Source organism: Salmo salar, chromosome ssa15 (assembly GCF_905237065.1).
Source record: "Salmo salar chromosome ssa15, Ssal_v3.1, whole genome shotgun sequence".
NCBI lineage: Eukaryota > Metazoa > Chordata > Actinopteri > Salmoniformes > Salmonidae > Salmo > Salmo salar.
The window spans coordinates 42,804,480-42,821,865 of NC_059456.1; the positions used below are offsets into that span (position 1 = coordinate 42,804,480).

General features: G+C 42.2%; 1 protein-coding gene across 1 annotated transcript in view; it reads right to left on the bottom strand.

Annotated features, from left to right (window-relative positions):
* Window positions 1-17,386, bottom strand: part of LOC106571468 (protein dispatched homolog 1) — a 78,413-nt gene that overhangs the window by 25,832 nt on the left and 35,195 nt on the right. The window lies entirely within an intron of this gene.

Genomic DNA, 17,386 nt, shown 5'->3' on the forward strand with positions numbered 1-17,386 from the left:
AGTTGTGTTTAACACAAGTCAACTTTCATTGAATCGTAAACTGCTGTATACATTGTGGTGTGTTATACAGTATATATTTACAATTCTGTAGCTTCAATAAGCTATCGTAATGTTACCCTAGCAGCACTTCTCCACATCCAACGCAAATCTTTAGACAAACACTTTCCCTGTTTAAATGAACACGAGCCAACAATAACAATATAGCCTAATGTAGGCCTACTTGCAAAGCAGACATCCAGTAGGCCTACACTACATTACGTAGGCTACAAATAGAAAATAACAAGGGATTTATAAAAATAACAACTCAGAACGAAGAAGGTCCCATTCAACAAGAAAGCTTGTGCGTGTGACCAAACATGATTATCACCTATTAATATACAGTTGAGTACAGGCTATATTACAGGCTAGTTAGCTCTGTGTGAATAAACAGCTTTACGGTTAAAGGGCAGTGCCTATAGCCCCATTAAACCTCATGAGTGGGTAGGATTATCACACTAAAGCCTGGCGTATCAGTATCCAGCCATGCCTGTGGTGGTCATGTGCCTGGTCAGCCCAGGCCATCTGAGTCGAGCGAGGATTCCCCCTTTGAAATAACAAGAGCCTGGCTGGCTGGCGGGCCGCTGCAGCCCTGGACGGGGAAACCACATCAAAGGGCACAGTAACTGGAAGGAGCTGTAATCAAAGCATACTGGTCCCAGCAATGATCACCCACAGCTCATCAAACTGACAGGGTCAGCCAACAACAAAAAAATGTAAAAAAGGAGAAAATGAAGGGAAGTAGGAAGGGAGAGAGAGTTGTTTCTAAACTCTTACAGGAATTGACTTGGAGTAAGACAGTTGTTCCCTGTTAAGATTTGGAGCGCCAATGGAAATATGATAAAGTTTTGAAATAGCATGATCAATTGGAGCTTGTACGTCCTAAATGCAAGGATCAAAATAATGTTGAAAGTACTTGGGTGACAAAAAAAATACTGTAGACAACTGAATGATCCCACACAAAAGATGCACATTCGGGTTTACACAGATGCAAAATACATTTAAGCCTGCATGCTTAAACAAAATGCAGCACAAATGCCCAAGGTAGAGCCAAAGCCGCTCCCTCTTGCACATTCCAAGGACATAAAACATCAAACAGCTAAGAGAAAAAAAACAGGCACTGCACGAAGCCTTCCTGCTATAAATTAAACATGATCCAACTCGCTTTTGATTTGGAAGCACATTTACGGTGACCTAATAGGCAATCATGAAAGCTGAAATCAGGCAGGAACCGTCAGGTAATGTTACAACCCCATTGTGCAACCCCTGCATGTGGTAATGGGGGGGCAGTATCTTGCAGCATTGCTCACATTGCTCTGTGGCTTCTGTGTGTCTGGGTTTCGGAAAACCCAGGGAAACCCAATCCCCTCTGACACCTCAAGAGTAAGGACGGACATCTCCCGCCCGATTAACTCTCCCCAAGTCCGCAGGGACAGCCAAGACTTACTGCCAGAGACAGGCAAGACCCGAAGAGAATAATTAGGCCTAAATCTAAGATTATTACAGTACACTAAACTGTATCTGCACTAACTGAGGCCTCATCTCTCCCGTCTCCCCATGACCAAAGACAGAAGAATAGTCAATGTGCTGAATAATCCTCTTTGTCTAGTTGGAGATTCACGGGAAGCGCAAGGAATTGCTGGAGTAGCTGGAGAAAGTTAAACTACATCCAGCCACATGCAGTAGCCATATGACCTGCCTCCTTCCCGGAAGAGAAGAAAAACATGAAAATAAGCTTGAAAAATCTTGGCTTGAAATAAAAGAGATAGTGGAGTGATGTAGCTGGATGGCCGTAGTGCTAATCTGCATTCCTCTCATAGGTGTTGATGGACAGCTTGGAGGTGTAAATGAGATCACAAGCACCTGTTCTATACTCAAATCAAATCGCATTTTTATTTGTCACACACACCGAATACAGCAAGTGTAGACCTTACCGTGAAAATGCTTACAAACCCTTAACTAACAATGCACTTCAAGAAACAGAGTTAAGACAATATTTACAAAATAAACTAAAGTAAAAAATGTAATCAAAAAGTAACACAAGTAAATTACATAACAATAACGAGGCTATATACAGGGGGTACTGGTAGCGAGTTAATGTGTGGGGGTACAGGTTAAAGGTCATTTGTAAAGTGACTATGCATAGATAATAAACAGTGAGTAGCAGCAGCATAAAAACAAAGGAGGGGTGGGGTAAATGTAAATAGTCCAGGTGGCCATTTGATTCATTGTTCGACAGTCTTATGGCTTGAGGGTAGAAGCTGTTAAGGAGCCTTTTGTTCCTAGACTTAGCGCTCCGGTACCGCTTGCCGTGCGGTAGCAGAGACAACAGTCTATGACTTGGGTGACTGGAGTCTGACAATTTTTTGGGCCTTCCTCTGACACCGCCTAGTATATAGGTCCAGTGATGTACTGGGCCATCCACGATCAGCTCCTTTGTCTTGCTCACAGTGAGGGAGAGGTTGTTGTCCTGGCACCACACTGCCAGGTCTCTGACCTCCACCCTATAGGCGGTCTCATCGTTGTCAGCAATCAGTCCTACCACTGTTGTGTTGTCAGTAAACTTAATGATAGTGTTGGAGTCGTGCTTGGCCACGCAGTCGTGGGTGAACAGGGAGTACAAGAGGGCACTAAGCACGCACCCCTGAGGGGGCCCAGTGTTGAGGATCAGCGTGGCAGAAGTGTTGTTGATGCTTTGCCTGTTTGACGGTTTGTCTGAGGGCATAGCGGGATTTTTTATAAGTGTCCGGATTAGTGTCCTGCTCCTTGATAGACTGCTCACTTTGACAGACTGACGGCAGAGCCAATGAAATTACATTTCTGTTATTTGCTGATAAATGGTTCGTCCTTTCAAGTCCTCTCAGGATGGAATAGGCCTATTATTGTGATGATCAAGAACAAACTTATTTTAGGTCACAAGGAATTACTAGGCCAAACACTTGACAATCCCAGAACACAAACCGACAAAACAACTTGTATGTTTGGGATGACAAGGGGAAATGATTCTTAGAACAGTGGGTTGTTCTTCAGCCTTGCTCCAGCTTTGGACTGGGACGTAACCTCCCACCCCACAACCACCCTCATAAAGCCCTTTGGCACAAAAGCAGGCTCTGCCCTCTAATACAGTTGTTTTTACAAAGGATTTCACATGGTGTCAGGGCTTTGGAGCAGTGTGACTGGGCCTTTGTCCTCCATTCGCATACAGCGGCAGTGCACCCTCTGCTTTCTCTCTCTCTCTCCACCTCAGTCCCCTTTCCACCTCTTCTCCTCAAGTGCTAGAGGAGCCACCTCGGTATACTTCCTCTTCTGGTCATGACACATTCTTAAAAAGGAAAAATGACGCTATATTTATCTCAACATTGAATCATTTCTGGGTAATAATCAAGTACCTTACTGTGATTGTTTTCAGTTAAAATTATAAAAAGAAATATATACATCTTCTGAGCAAAGAGCCCTTTCTTAAACAAGGATTTTGCTAGGACTGTCTGGGAGTGGTCTGAGTGGAGAGGGGAAAACTGAAAACTAGCTGTTATTGGCAGAGGTTTGGAACTCTTTCTTATTGGTCTATTAACTAATTTACTGCCGGGTGATGTCACCACCAGGCAGGCCAAAACTCCATCCCACCAAAACAGGCTGAAATTTCAGGCAGTCTTTTCAAACAGCTCTTACACTAAAAGGGCTTTATCATCATTTTCAAAATGTCACAGTATGATTTCAACCTCATAGCGTGGAAATACACTGCTCCAAAAAATAAAGGGAACACTTAAACAACACAATGTAACTCCAAGTCAATCACACTTCTGTGAAATCAAACTGTCCACTTAGGAAGCAACACTGATTGACAATACATTTCACATGCTGTTGTGCAAATGGAATAGACAACAGGTGGAAATTATAGGCAATTAGCAAGACACCCCCAATAAAGGAGTGGTTCTGCAGGTGGGGACCACAGACCACTTCTCAGTTCCTATGCTTCCTGGCTGATGTTTTGGTCACTTTTGAATGCTGGCGGTGCTTTCACTCTAGTGGTATCATGAGACGGAGTCTACAACCCACAGAAGTGGCTCAGGTAGTGCAGCTCATCCAGGATGGCACATCAATGCGAGCTGTGTCAAGAAGGTTTGCTGTGTCTGTCAGCGTAGTGTCCAGAGTATGGAGGCGCTACCAGGAGACAGGCCAGTACATCAGGAGATGTGGAGGAGGCCGTAGGAGGGCAACAACCCAGCAGCAGGACCGCTACCTCTGCCTTTGTGCAAGGAGGAGCAGGAGAAGCGCTGCCAGAGCCCTGCAAAATGACCTCCAGCAGGCCACAAATGTGCATGTGTCTGCTCAAACGGTCAGAAACAGACTCCATGAGGGTGGTATGAGGGCCCGACGTCCACAGGTGGGGGTTGTGCTTACAGCCCAACACCGTGCAGGACATTTGGCATTTGCCAGAGAACACCAAGATTGGCAAATTCGCCACTGGCGCCCTGTGCTCTTCACAGATGAAAGCAGGTTCACACTGAGCAAGTGACAGACGTGACAGAGTCTGGAGACGCCGTGGAGAACGTTCTGCTGCCTGCAACATCCTCCAGCATGACCGGTTTGGCGGTGGGTCAGTCATGGTGTGGGGTGGCATTTCTTTGGGGGGCCGCACAGCCCTCCATGTGCTTGCCAGAGGTAGCCTGACTGCCATTAGGTACCTAGATGAGATCCTCAGACCCCTTGTGAGACCATATGCTGGTGCGGTTGGCCCTGGGTTCCTCCTAATGCAAGACAATGCTAGACCTCATGTGGCTGGAGTGTGTCAGCAGTTCCTGCAAGAGGAAGGCATTGATGCTATGGACAGGCCCGCCCGTTCCCCAGACCTGAATCCAATTGAGCACATCTGGGACATCATGTCTCGCTCCATCCACCAATGCCACATTGCACCACAGACTGTCCAGGAGTTGGCGGATGCTTTAGTCCAGGTCTGGGAGGAGATCCCTCAGGAGACCATCCGCCACCTCATCAGGAGCATGCCCAGGCGTTGTAGGGAGGTCATACAGGCAGGTGGAGGCCACACACACTACTGAGCCTCATTTTGACTTGTTTTAAGGACATTACATCAAAGTTGGATCAGCCTGTAGTGTGGTTTTCCACTTTAATTTTGAGTGTGACTCCAAATCCAGATCTCCATGGGTTGATAAATTGGATTTCCATTGATTATTTTTGTGTGATTTTGTTGTCAGCACATTCAACTATGTAAAGAAAAAAGTATTTAATAAGATTATTTATTTCATTCAGATCTAGGATGTGTTGTTTAAGTGTTCCCTTTATTTTTTTGAGCAGTATATGTATATATAAATAACTGAGTTACAGTTCTTATGAGCAAAATCAGTCAATTGAAACAAATTCATTAGGCCCTAATCTATGGATCTCACATGACTGGGAATACAGATATGCATCTGTTGGTCACATACAGTGCCTTCAGAAAGTATTCAGACCCCTTGACTTTTTCCACATTGTTACAATACAGCCTTATTCTAAAATTGATTAAATAAATAAAAAATCCTCAGCAATCCACACACAATATACCCCATAATGACAAAGCGAAGAGTTATTTTTTTACATTTTAGCAAATGTATTAAAAACAGAAATACCTCATTTACATAAGTATTCAGACCCTTTGCTATGAGACTCGAAATTGAGCTCAGGTGCATCTTGTTTGCATTGATCATCCTTGAGATGTTTCTACAACTTGATTGGAGTGCACCTGTGGTAAATTCAATTGACTGGACATGGATTTGGAAAGGCACACACCTGTCTATATAAGGTCCCACACAGTTGACAGTGCATGTCAGAGCAAAAAGCAAGCTGTGAGGTTGAAGGAATTGTCCGTAGAGTTCCGAGACAGGATTGTGTCGAGGCACAGATCTGGGGAAGGGTACCAAAACAAGAACCCGATAGTCACTCTGACATAGCTCTAGAGTTCCTCTGTGGAGATGGGAGAACCTTCCAGAAGGACAACCATCTCTGCAGCACTCTACCAATCAGGCCTTTTTATGGTAGAGTGGCCAGACGGAAGCCACTCCGCAGTAAAAGGCACATGCCAGGCCGCTTGTTGTTGCCCAAAAGGCACCTAAAAACTCTCAGACCATGAGAAACAAGATTATCTCGTCTGATGAAACCAAGATTGAATTCTTTGGCCTGAATGCCAAGCGTCACGCCTGGAGGAAATCTGGCACCATCCCTATGGTGTAGCATGGTGGTGTCAGCATCCTATGGTGGGGATGTTTTGCAGTTGCAGGGACTGAGAGACTAGTCAAGATCGAGGGAAAGATGAACTGAGCAAAGTACAAAATTATGAAAACCTGCTCCAGAGCGCTCACGACCTCAGACTGGGGCGAAGGTTCCCCTTTCAACAGGACAATGACTCTAAGCACACAGCCAAGACAATGTAAAAGTGGCTTCAGGACAAGTTCCTGAATGTCCTTGAGTGGCTCAGCCAGAGACAATCACTTTTTATAGCTACTGTTTACAGGCCTCCTGGACCATATACAGCATTCCTCACTGAGTTCCTGGAATTTCTATCGGACCTTGGAGTCATGGCAGACAATATTCACATTTTTGGTGACTTTAATATTCACATGGAAAAATCCACAGACCCACTCCAAAAGGCTTTCAGAGCCATCATCGACTCAGTGGGTTTTGTCCAACATGTCTCCGGACCTACTCACTGCCACAGTCATACTCTGGACCTAGCTTAGTCCCGTGGAATAAATATTGTGGATCTTAATATGGGCAGGTGGGATGGTAGCGTCCCACCTGGCCAACATCCGGTGAAATTGCAGAGCGCGAAATTCAAACTACAGTATTATAACTATTTAACTTTCATAAAAGCACAAGTGTAATACATACAAATAAAGCTTAACTTCTTGTTAATCCAGCCGCTGTGTCAGATTTCAAAAAGGCTTTACGGCGAAAGCAAACCATGCGATTATTTGAGGACAGCGCCCCGCATACAAACACATGAAAAACATATTTCAACGAGGCAGGTGCGACACGAAAGTCAGAAATAGCGATATAAAAAATGCCTTACCTTTGATGATCTTCTTCTGTTGGCACTCAAAAAGGTCCCAGTTACATCACAAATGGTCCTTTTGTTCGATAATGTCCTTCTTTATATCCATAAAAACTCAGTTTAGCTGGTGCGCTTCAGTCAATGATCCACCCAGTTTCCCTCCATCAAAATGCATACAAAATGAATCCCAAACGTTACTAATAAACTTTTCCAAACAAGTCAAACAACGTTTATAATCAAACCTTAGGTACCCTAATACATAAATAAACAATAAAATTTAAGACGGAGAATCGTTATTGTCTTTACCGGAGAAAAATACCAAAGAACACGCTCTCTTCCACGCGCTTGGAAACACTACAGCCAAAATGGGAGCCACCTAGAAAAACTGCAATTTCTGGCTCATTTTCCAAAAAAACAGCCTGAAACTCTTTCTAAAGAAAGTTGACATCTAGTGGAAGCCCTAGGAACTGTAATCTGGGAGCTTATAATAAAAGTGATAGCCATTGAAAATAGTGGTAGGCCAATTTTTTTTGGGGGGGGGATGGTTTGTCCTCGGGGTTTCGCCTGCCATACTTCCGTCATCATGAAGTGCTTTGAGAGACTAGTCAAGGACCATATCACCTCCACCCTACCTGACACCCTAGACTCACACCAATTTGCTTACCAACCCAATAGGTCCACAGACGACGCAATCGCCATCACACTGCCCTATCCCATCTGGACAAGAGGAATACCTATGTAAGAATGCTGTTCATCGATTACAGCTCAGCATTTAACACCATAGTACCCTCCAAACTCGTCATTAAGCTTGAGACCCTGGGTCTCGACCCCGCCCTGTGCAACTGGGTCCTGGACTTCCTAACAGGCCGCCCCCAGGTGGTGAGGGTAGGTAACAACATCTCCACGCTGCTGATCCTCAACACTGGGTCCCCACAAGGGTGCGTTCTCCGCCTGGTACGGCAGCTGCTCCGCCCATAACCGGAAGGCTCTCCAGAGGGTAGTGAGGTCTGCACAACGCATCACCGGGTGCAAACTACCTGCCCTCCAGGACACCTACACCACCCGATGTCACAGGAAGGCCAAAAAGATCATCAAGGACAGCAACCACCCGAGCCACTGCCTGTTCACCCCGCTAACATCCAGAAGGCGAGGTCAGTACAGGTGCATCATAGCTGGAACCGAGAGACTGAAAAACAGCTTCTATCTCAAGGCCATCAGACTGTTACAGCCATCACTAACATTGAGTGGCTGCTGCCAACATACTGACTCAACTCAAGCCACTTTAATAATGGGAAATTGATGTAATCAATTTATCACTTGACACTTTATATTAGATAATGTTTACATAACCTACATTATTCATCTCATATGTATAGACTGTACGCCATGCCATCTTGATGTAATTAGATGTATCACTAGCCACTTTAAACAATGCCACTTTATATAATGTTTTCATAACCTACATTACATTACTCATCTATACTGTACTCCATACCATCTATTACATCTTGCCTATGCCGTTCGGCCATCACTCATTTATATATTTTTATGTACATATTCGTATTCATTCCTTTACACTTGTGTGTACAAGGTAGTTGTTGTGGAATTGGTAGATTACTTGTTAGATATTACTGCATGGTCGGAACTAGAAGCACAAGCATTTCGCTACACTTGCATTAACACCTGCTAACCATGTGTATGTGACAAATACATTTGATTTGATATCAGTTCTGTTATACTCACAGATAATTTTAACAGTTATAGAAACTTTAGAGTGTTTTCTATCCAAATCTACCAATTATACGCATATCCTAGCTTCTGGGCCTGAGTAACAGGCAGTTTACTTTGGGCACGCTTTTCATCCGGACGTCAAAATACTGCCCCCTACCCAAGAGAGGTGAATGTTTTTCCTCATAATCCTGGACTATCGGACCACCATTTTATTACGTTTGCAATCGCAACAAATAATCTACTCAGACCCCAACCAAGGACCATCAAAAGCCGTGCTATAAATTCTCAGACAACCCAAAGATTCCTAGATGCCCTTCCAGACTCCCTCCACCTACCCAAGAACGTCAGTGTACAAAAACCGGTTAACCACCTAACTGGGGAACATATTTTAACCTTGCGCAATACCCTAGATGCAGTCGCACCCCTAAAAACAAAACATTTGTCTTAAGAAACTATCATCTCCCTGGTATACCGAAAATACCCGAGCCCTGAAGCAAGCTTCCAGAAAATTGGAACCGAAATGGCGCTACACCAAACTGCAAGTCTTCTGACTAGCTTGGAAAGACAGTACCGTGCAGTATCAAAAAGCCCTCACTGCTGTCCGATCATCCTATTTTTCCAACTTAATTGAGGAGAATAAGAACAATCCAAAATGTATTTTTGATACTCTCGCAAAGCGAACTAAAAAGCAGCATTCCCTAAGAGGATGGCTTTCAGTTCAGCAGTGATAAATTCATGAACTTCTTTGATGAAAAGATCATGATCCTTAGAAAGAAAATTACAGACTCCTCTTTAAATCTGGCTATTTCTCCAAAGCTCAGTTGTCCTGAGTCTGCACAACACTGCCAGGACCTAGGATCAAGGGAGACACTCAAGTTTTTTAATTCTATATCTCTTTACACATTGATGAAAACAGTTACGGCCTCTAAACCTTCAAGCTGCATACTGGACCCTATTCCAACTAAACTACTGAAAGAGCGGCTTCCTGTGCTTGGCCCGCCTATGTTGAACATAATAAACGGCTCCCTATCCACCGGATGTGTACCAAACTCACTAAAAGTGGCAGTAATAAAGCCTCTCTTGAAAAAGCCAAACCTTGACCCAGGAAATACAAAAAACTAAATCAGCCTATATCGAATCTCCCTAAATCTGTTGCACAGCAAATTACTGCCTTCCTGAAGACAAACAATGTATACGAAATGCTTCATTCTGGTTTTAGACCCCATCATAGCACTGAGACTGCACTCAAAGGTGGTAAATTACCTTTTAATGGTGTCAGACCAAGGCTCCGCATTTGTCCTCGTGCTCCAAGACCTTAGTGCTGCTTTTGATACCATCGATCACCACATTTTTTGGAGAGATTGGAAACCCAAATTGGTCTACACGGACAAATTCTGGCCTGGTTTAGATCTGTCGGAAAGACATCAGTTTGTCTCTGTGGATGGTTTGTCCTCTGACAAATCAACTGTAAATTTCGGTGTTCCTTAAGGTTCCGTTTTAGGACCACTATTTTTATTTTTTTTATTGAATATCCGAAACATACAATATACTTGCAGGAAAGCGGCTCAACAACTACACCATAAAAGTCATCCAACAGACTCCCATTCAGAGCAACACCTAGAAGCATCCAGGGTCAATGCCCTGCTCAAGGGCACATTGACAGATCTCCCACCAGGCCAAAAAACGTGAACCCAAACCCTCCAAAATTCCCCCACAGTTCCCCAATAGCTGTCCCTCAACCATTCGAGACCCCTCCCACAGTCCCACAGTCCCCCCACAGGTTTCCTGTGGCACAGTTGGTAGAGCATGGTGTGTGCAATGCCAGGGTTGTGGGTTCGATTCCCACGTGGGGCCAGTACAAAAAATAATAATAATAATAATTTTTTTAAAATGGATGAAATGTATGCATTCACTACGGTAAGTCGCTCTGGATCAGCTAAATGACTAAAATGTAAATGATGTAAATGTAAGAATAAAAATACAATTAATTCCATTCCGCACCCCCATATATAAATAAATATATATAATCGACCGATTATGATTTTTCAACGCCGATACCGATTATTGGAGGAGCAAAAAGGCCGATACCAATTAAATCAGACAAATTTTTTTTGGTTTGTTTATTTGTAATAATGACAATTACAACAATACTGAATTAACACTTATTTTAACTTAATATAATACATCAATAAAATCTATTTAGCCTCAAATAAATAATGAAACATGTTCAATGTGGTTTAAATAATGCAAAAACAAAGTGTTGGAGAAGAAAGTAAAAGTGCAATATGTGACATGTAAAAAAGCTATCGTTTAAGTTCCTTGCTCAGAACATGAGAACATATGAAAGCTGGTGGTTACTTTTAACATGAGTCTTCAATATTCCCAGGTAAGATGTTTTTGGGTTGTAGTTATTATAGGAATTATAGGACTATTTCTCTATACGATTTGTATTTCATATACCTTTGACTATTGGATGTTCTTATAGGCACTTTAGTATTGCCAGTGTAACAGTATAGCTTCCGTCCCTCTCCTCGCTCCTACCTGGGCTTGAACCAGGAACACATCGACAAAAGCCACCCTCGAAGCAGCGTTACCCATGCAGAGCAAGGGGAAACAACTACTCCAAGTCTCAGAGCGAGTGACGTTTGAAATGCTATTAACGCGCACCCGGCTAACTAGCTAGCCATTTCACATCGGTTACACCAGCCTCATCTTGGGAGTTGATAGGCTTGAAGTCATAAACAGCGCAATGTATTGCGAAGGGCTGCTGGCAAAACGCATGAAAGTGCTATTTTGAATGAATGCTTACGAGCCTGCTGCTGCCTACCATCGCTCAGTCAGACTGCTCTATCAAAAAAATAGACTTAATTATAACATAATAACACACAGAAATACGAGCCTCAGGTCATTAATATGGTCGAATCCAGAAACTATCATCTCGAAACAAAACGTTATTCCTGTTACATCGCACAACCTTCAATGTTATGTCATAATTACGTAAAATTCTGGCAAATTAGTTCGCAACGAGCCAGGCGGCCCAAACTGTTGCATATACCCTGACTGCGTGCAATGAACGCAAAATGACACAATTTCATCTGGTTAATATTGGCTGCTAACCTGGATTTCTTTTAGCTAAATATGGAGGTTTAAAAATATATACTTCTGTGTATTGATTTTAAGAAAGGCATTGATGTTTATGGTTAGGTACAGTCGTGCAACGATTGTGCTTTTTTCGCAAATGCGCTTTTGTTAAATCATCCCCCGTTTGGCGAAGTCGGCTGTCTTTGTTAGGAAGAAATAGTCTTCACAGTTCGCAACGAGCCAGGCGGCCCAAACTGCTGCATATACCCTGACTCTGCAAGAGAAGTGACACATTTTCCCTAGTTAAAAAAAAAATCATGTTAGCAGGCAATATTAACTAAATATGCAGGTTTAAAAATATATACTTGTGTATTGACTTTAAGAAAGGCATTAATGTTTATGGTTGGAGCAATGTGTACCTAAGCGACTATATGCAACACAGGACAGGCTAGATAAACTAGTAATATCATCAACCATGTGTAGTTAACTAGTGATTATGATTGATTGTGTTTTATAAGATAAGTTTAATGCTAGCTAGCATCTTACCTTGGCTTCTTACAGCAATCGCGTAACCTCGTGGAGTGCAATGTAAAGCAGGTGGTTAGAGCGTCGGACTAGTTAACCGTAAGGTTGCAAGATTGAATCCCTGAGCTGACAAGGTAAAAATCTGTCGTTCTGCCCCTAAACAAGGCAGTTAAACGCACTGTTCCTAGGCCGTCATTGAAAATAAGAATGTGTTCTTAACTGACTTTCCTAGTTAAATAAAGGTAATATATATATATAAATAAGAAAAAAAAGAGAAAAAAAAGAATTCGGCCAAATCGGCATCCAAAAATACCGATTTCCGATTGTTATGAAAACCTCAAAATCGGCCCTAATTAATCGGTGGACCTCTAATATATCAAATAAAGGTCGACCGATTATGATTTTTCAACGCCGATACCGATTATTGGAGGACCAAAAGCGGCCGATGCCGATTAAATCGGACGATTTATTTATTTGTAATGATGACAATTACAACAATACTGAATTAACACTTATTTTAACTTAATATAATACATCAATAAAATCTATTTAGCCTCAAATAAATAATGAAACGTTCAATTTGGTTTAAATAATGCAAAAACAAAAAAATGTTTTACTTTTATTTACACACTAATAAATAAAAAGGACATCAAGGACAACTAAAATCATAACAGCAATGCCAACTGTATATGTTTGCGTGCATGTCTGGCATTATTACATGTATATGTGCATTTATTTGAATGAGAGTGTGTGTATATGCATGTGTACAAACCCCTGTATGGCATCAGCCTCAGGCAAACCAGCATTAACTGTAAAAACACTGCCCTTCAGTGTCATTCAAACATTCTTTTTATTATGTTTTATTTTGACTTTATTTTTTACTTTTATCTTTGACCATCTTTAGGACCACTATTGTTTTCACTATATATTTTACTTCTTGGTGATGTCATTCGGGAAAAGAATCTTAACTTTCACTGATATGCGGACAATACACAGCTGTATATTTCGATGAAACATGGTGAAGCCCCAAAATTGCCCTCCCTGGAAGCCTGTGTTTCAGACATAAGGAAGTGAATGGCGGCAGATTTTTTACTTTTAAAATCGTACAAAACAGAGATGCTAGTTCTAGGTCCCAATAAACAAAGGGATCTTCTGTTGAATCTGACAATTAATCTTGATGGTTGTACAGTCAAATAAAACTGTTAAAACCTGTTGGGGCTCGGGGGCAGTATTGAGACATTTTGAAAAAAAGATGTGCCCATTTTTAACTGCCTCCTACACCAACTCAGAAGCTAGGATATGCATATTATTAACACATTCGGATAGAAAACACTCTGAATTTTCTAAAACAGTTTGAATGGTGTCTGTAAGTATAACAAAACTCATATTGCAGGCAAAAACCTGTGAAAAATAGATTTAAAAAAAATGTGAATTTTGTGACTGTACTATTTAGTGTCATTGTTTTATAGATACCATAGTGAGAAAGGATTCATTTCGCAACACCTACGGCTTCCACTAGATGTCAACGATCTTTATAAAGTTGTTTGAAGCGTCTATGATAAACAGAGAGCAAATTAGAATCCAAGGAAGTTGACATGTCATCACTTCATTTTTTTGCGCCTGAGCATAAATCTGAGAAACGTGAGTTTGTCATCATTTTTTATCTAGACATAGGATAGGTTGTGTGAAAATATTACTGATGTTTAACGTTAAAAATGGACCAAAAGATTAATGCTAAACAACATTTGACATGTTTGAACGAACATAAATAGATTATTTACTAGGTTTTTTTTAGCTTTTTGGCGTGATTTTACCAGCCCCCCACCACGTTTTGTGGGAGCATAATGAACGCTAAGTACTTGGTGTTATTTGGACATAAATTATGAACTTTGTCAAAAGAAACCACATTTGTTCCGGACCTGGGATGCCTTCCGGACCTGGGATGCCTCCCTTCTGATGGAGATAATCAAAGGTAAGGGGATATTTACAATGTTATTATCGATTTTAGATGATGCTAACTGTATAGCATAGCCTGTTGTTCTTAGCATAGCACCCCGTTTATTGCAAAATGTGATTTCCCAGTAAAGTTATTTTGAGATCTGGCCATTCGGTAGCAATTACGAGATGATAATATATTATTCTTTGAATGACAATATTATAATTTACCAATGTTTTCGAATAGTAATTTTGTTATGTTCACCGGAAGCATTTCAGAGAAGAAAAAATCTGAATTTCACGCTACTGTAAAATGCTGTTTTTGGATATAAATATGAACTTGATGGAACAAAAAATGCATGTATTGTATAACATAATGTCCTAGGAGTGTCATCTGATGGAGATTGACAAAAGTTAGTGCATAATTCAAGCTGGTTTCTGCTTTTGGTGACGCCTGACCTTGAATTGAAAATGGATGTTTGTACTTTTGTGGCTATGTACTGTCCTAACATAATCTAACTTTATGCTTTTGCCGTAAAGCCTCTTTGAAAATCGAACAATGTGGTTAGATTAAGGAGATGTTTATCATTTAAATTGTGTAAAATAGTTGATTGTTTGAGAAATTGAAATTATTAGATTTTTGATGTTTTGAATTTCCAGCCTTGTTAGCAATCCCGGCTCGGGGTTCATTGCTAACCTGTAGCCCCAACAGGTTTTAAGGACCTCTGCGTTACTCTGGACCCTGATCTCTCTTTTGACGAACATATCAAGACTGTTTCAAGGACAGCTATTTTCCATCTACGTAACATTGCAAAAATCTGAAACTTTGTCTAAAAATTATGCTGAAAAATGTATCCATGCTTTTGTCACTTCTAGATTAGACTACTGCAATGCTCTACTTTCCGGCTACCCAGAAAAAGCAATAAATAAACTTCAATTAGTGCTAAACACGGCTGCTAGAATCTTGACTAGAACCAAAAAATGTGATCATATTACTCCAGTGCTAGCCTCTCTACACTGGCTTCCTGTTAAGGCTAGGACTGATTTCAAGGTTTTACTGCTAACCTACAAAGCATTACATGGGCTTGCTCCTACCCATCTTTCAGATTTGGTCCTGCCATACATACCTACACGCCCTAGCCTTAACAGGGTCACAAGACGCAGGCCTCCTTATTGTCCAAGGAATGTCGAAGCAAACAGCTGGAGGCAGGGGTTTCTCCTATAGAGATACATTTTTTATGGAATGGTTTATCTATCCATGTGAGAGATACAGACTCGGTCTCGACCATTAAGTCTTTATTGGAGACTCATCTCTTCAGTAGGTCCTATGATTGAGTGTAGTCTGGCCCAGGGGTGTGAAGGTGAACAGAAAGGCACTGGAGCAACGAACCACCCTTGCTGTCTCTGCCTGGCCGGTTCCCCTCTCTCCACTGGGATTCTCTGCCTCTAACCCTGGGCTGAGTTACTGACGTGGTCTTCCTGTCTGGGTTGGTGACACCCTCGGGTTCATGCAGTGGGGGAGATCTTCGTAGGCTATGCTCAGCCTTGTCTCAGGGTAGTAAGTTGGTGGTTTGAAGATATCCCTCCAGTGGGGGCTGTGCTTTGGCAAAGTGGGTGGGGTTATATCCTACCTGGTCCGGGGGTATTGTCGGATGGGGCCACAGTGTCTCCCAACCCCTCCTGTCTCAGCCTCCAGTATTTATGCTGCAATAGTTTGTGTCGTGGGGCTAGTGTCAGTCTGTTATATCTGTAGTATTTCTCGTGTCTTATCCAGTGTCCTGTGTGAATTTAAGTATGCTCCCTCTATCTTTCTCGGAGGACCTGAGCCCTTGGACCATGCCTCAACACTACCTGGCCTGATGACTCCTTGCTGTCCCCAGTCCACCTAGTCATGCTGCTGCTCCAGTTTCAACTGTTCTGCCTGCGGCTATGGAACCCTGACCTGTTCACAGGACGTGCTACCTTGTCCCGGACCTGCGGTTTTCGACTCTCTACCGCACCTGCTGTCTAACTCTAAATGATCTGCTATGAAAAGCCAACTGACATTTACTACTGAGGTGCTGACCTGTTACACCCTCTACAACCACAGTGATTATTATTATTTGACCCTACTGGTCATCTATGAACATCTTGGCCATGTACTGTTATAATCTCCACCCGGCACAGCCAGAGGACTGGCCACCCCTCAGAGCCTGGTTCCTCTCTAGGTTTCTTCATAGGTTCCTGCCTTTCTGGGGAGTTTTTCCTAGCCACTGTGCTTCTACATCTGCATTGCTTGCTGTTTGGGGTTTTAGGTTGGGTTTCTGTATAGCACTTTGTGACATCGGCTGATGTAGAAAGGGCTTAATAAATACATTTGATTGATTGATTGACTGAAATCTGTAGGAGATTCTTTTGCAGCCAATCCTCATTCTGGGGGAGAATAAGCTCAATTACAGGATCTGTCCATCCGTTGGCCTGCCTGTTTTCTGGGGCCTGTGTTGTTGCAGCCAATCACAGTGACAGCCAGAGTGGATTTGTCCATCCCATGATGTAAGAAGAGCTTTATAAATACATTTGATTGATTGAATGATTGACTTGAACCCGATCGAACATCTCTGGAGAGACCTGAAAATGGCTGTGCAGCAACACTCCCCTTCTAATCTGACCGAGCTTGAGAGGATCTGCAGAGAAGAATGGGAGAAACTCCCCAAATATAGGTGTGCCAAGCTTGTAGCGTCATACCCAAGAAGACTCAATGCTGTAATTGCTGCCAAAGGTTCTTCAACAAAGTACTGAGTAAAGGGTCTGAATACTTGTGTAAATGTGATATTTCAGTTTTTATTTTTTCTAAATGTGCAAAAATGTAAAAATAAACTGGGTTCACTTTGCCATTATGGGGTATTGTGTGCAAATTGATGAGGGAAAAAACGATTTAATACATTTTAGAATAAGGCTGTAACGTCACAAAATGTGGAAAAAGTCAAGGGGTCTGAATACTTTCCGATGGCACTGTATCTTTAAAAACAAAAAATGGGCCTCAATGTGCCTCAG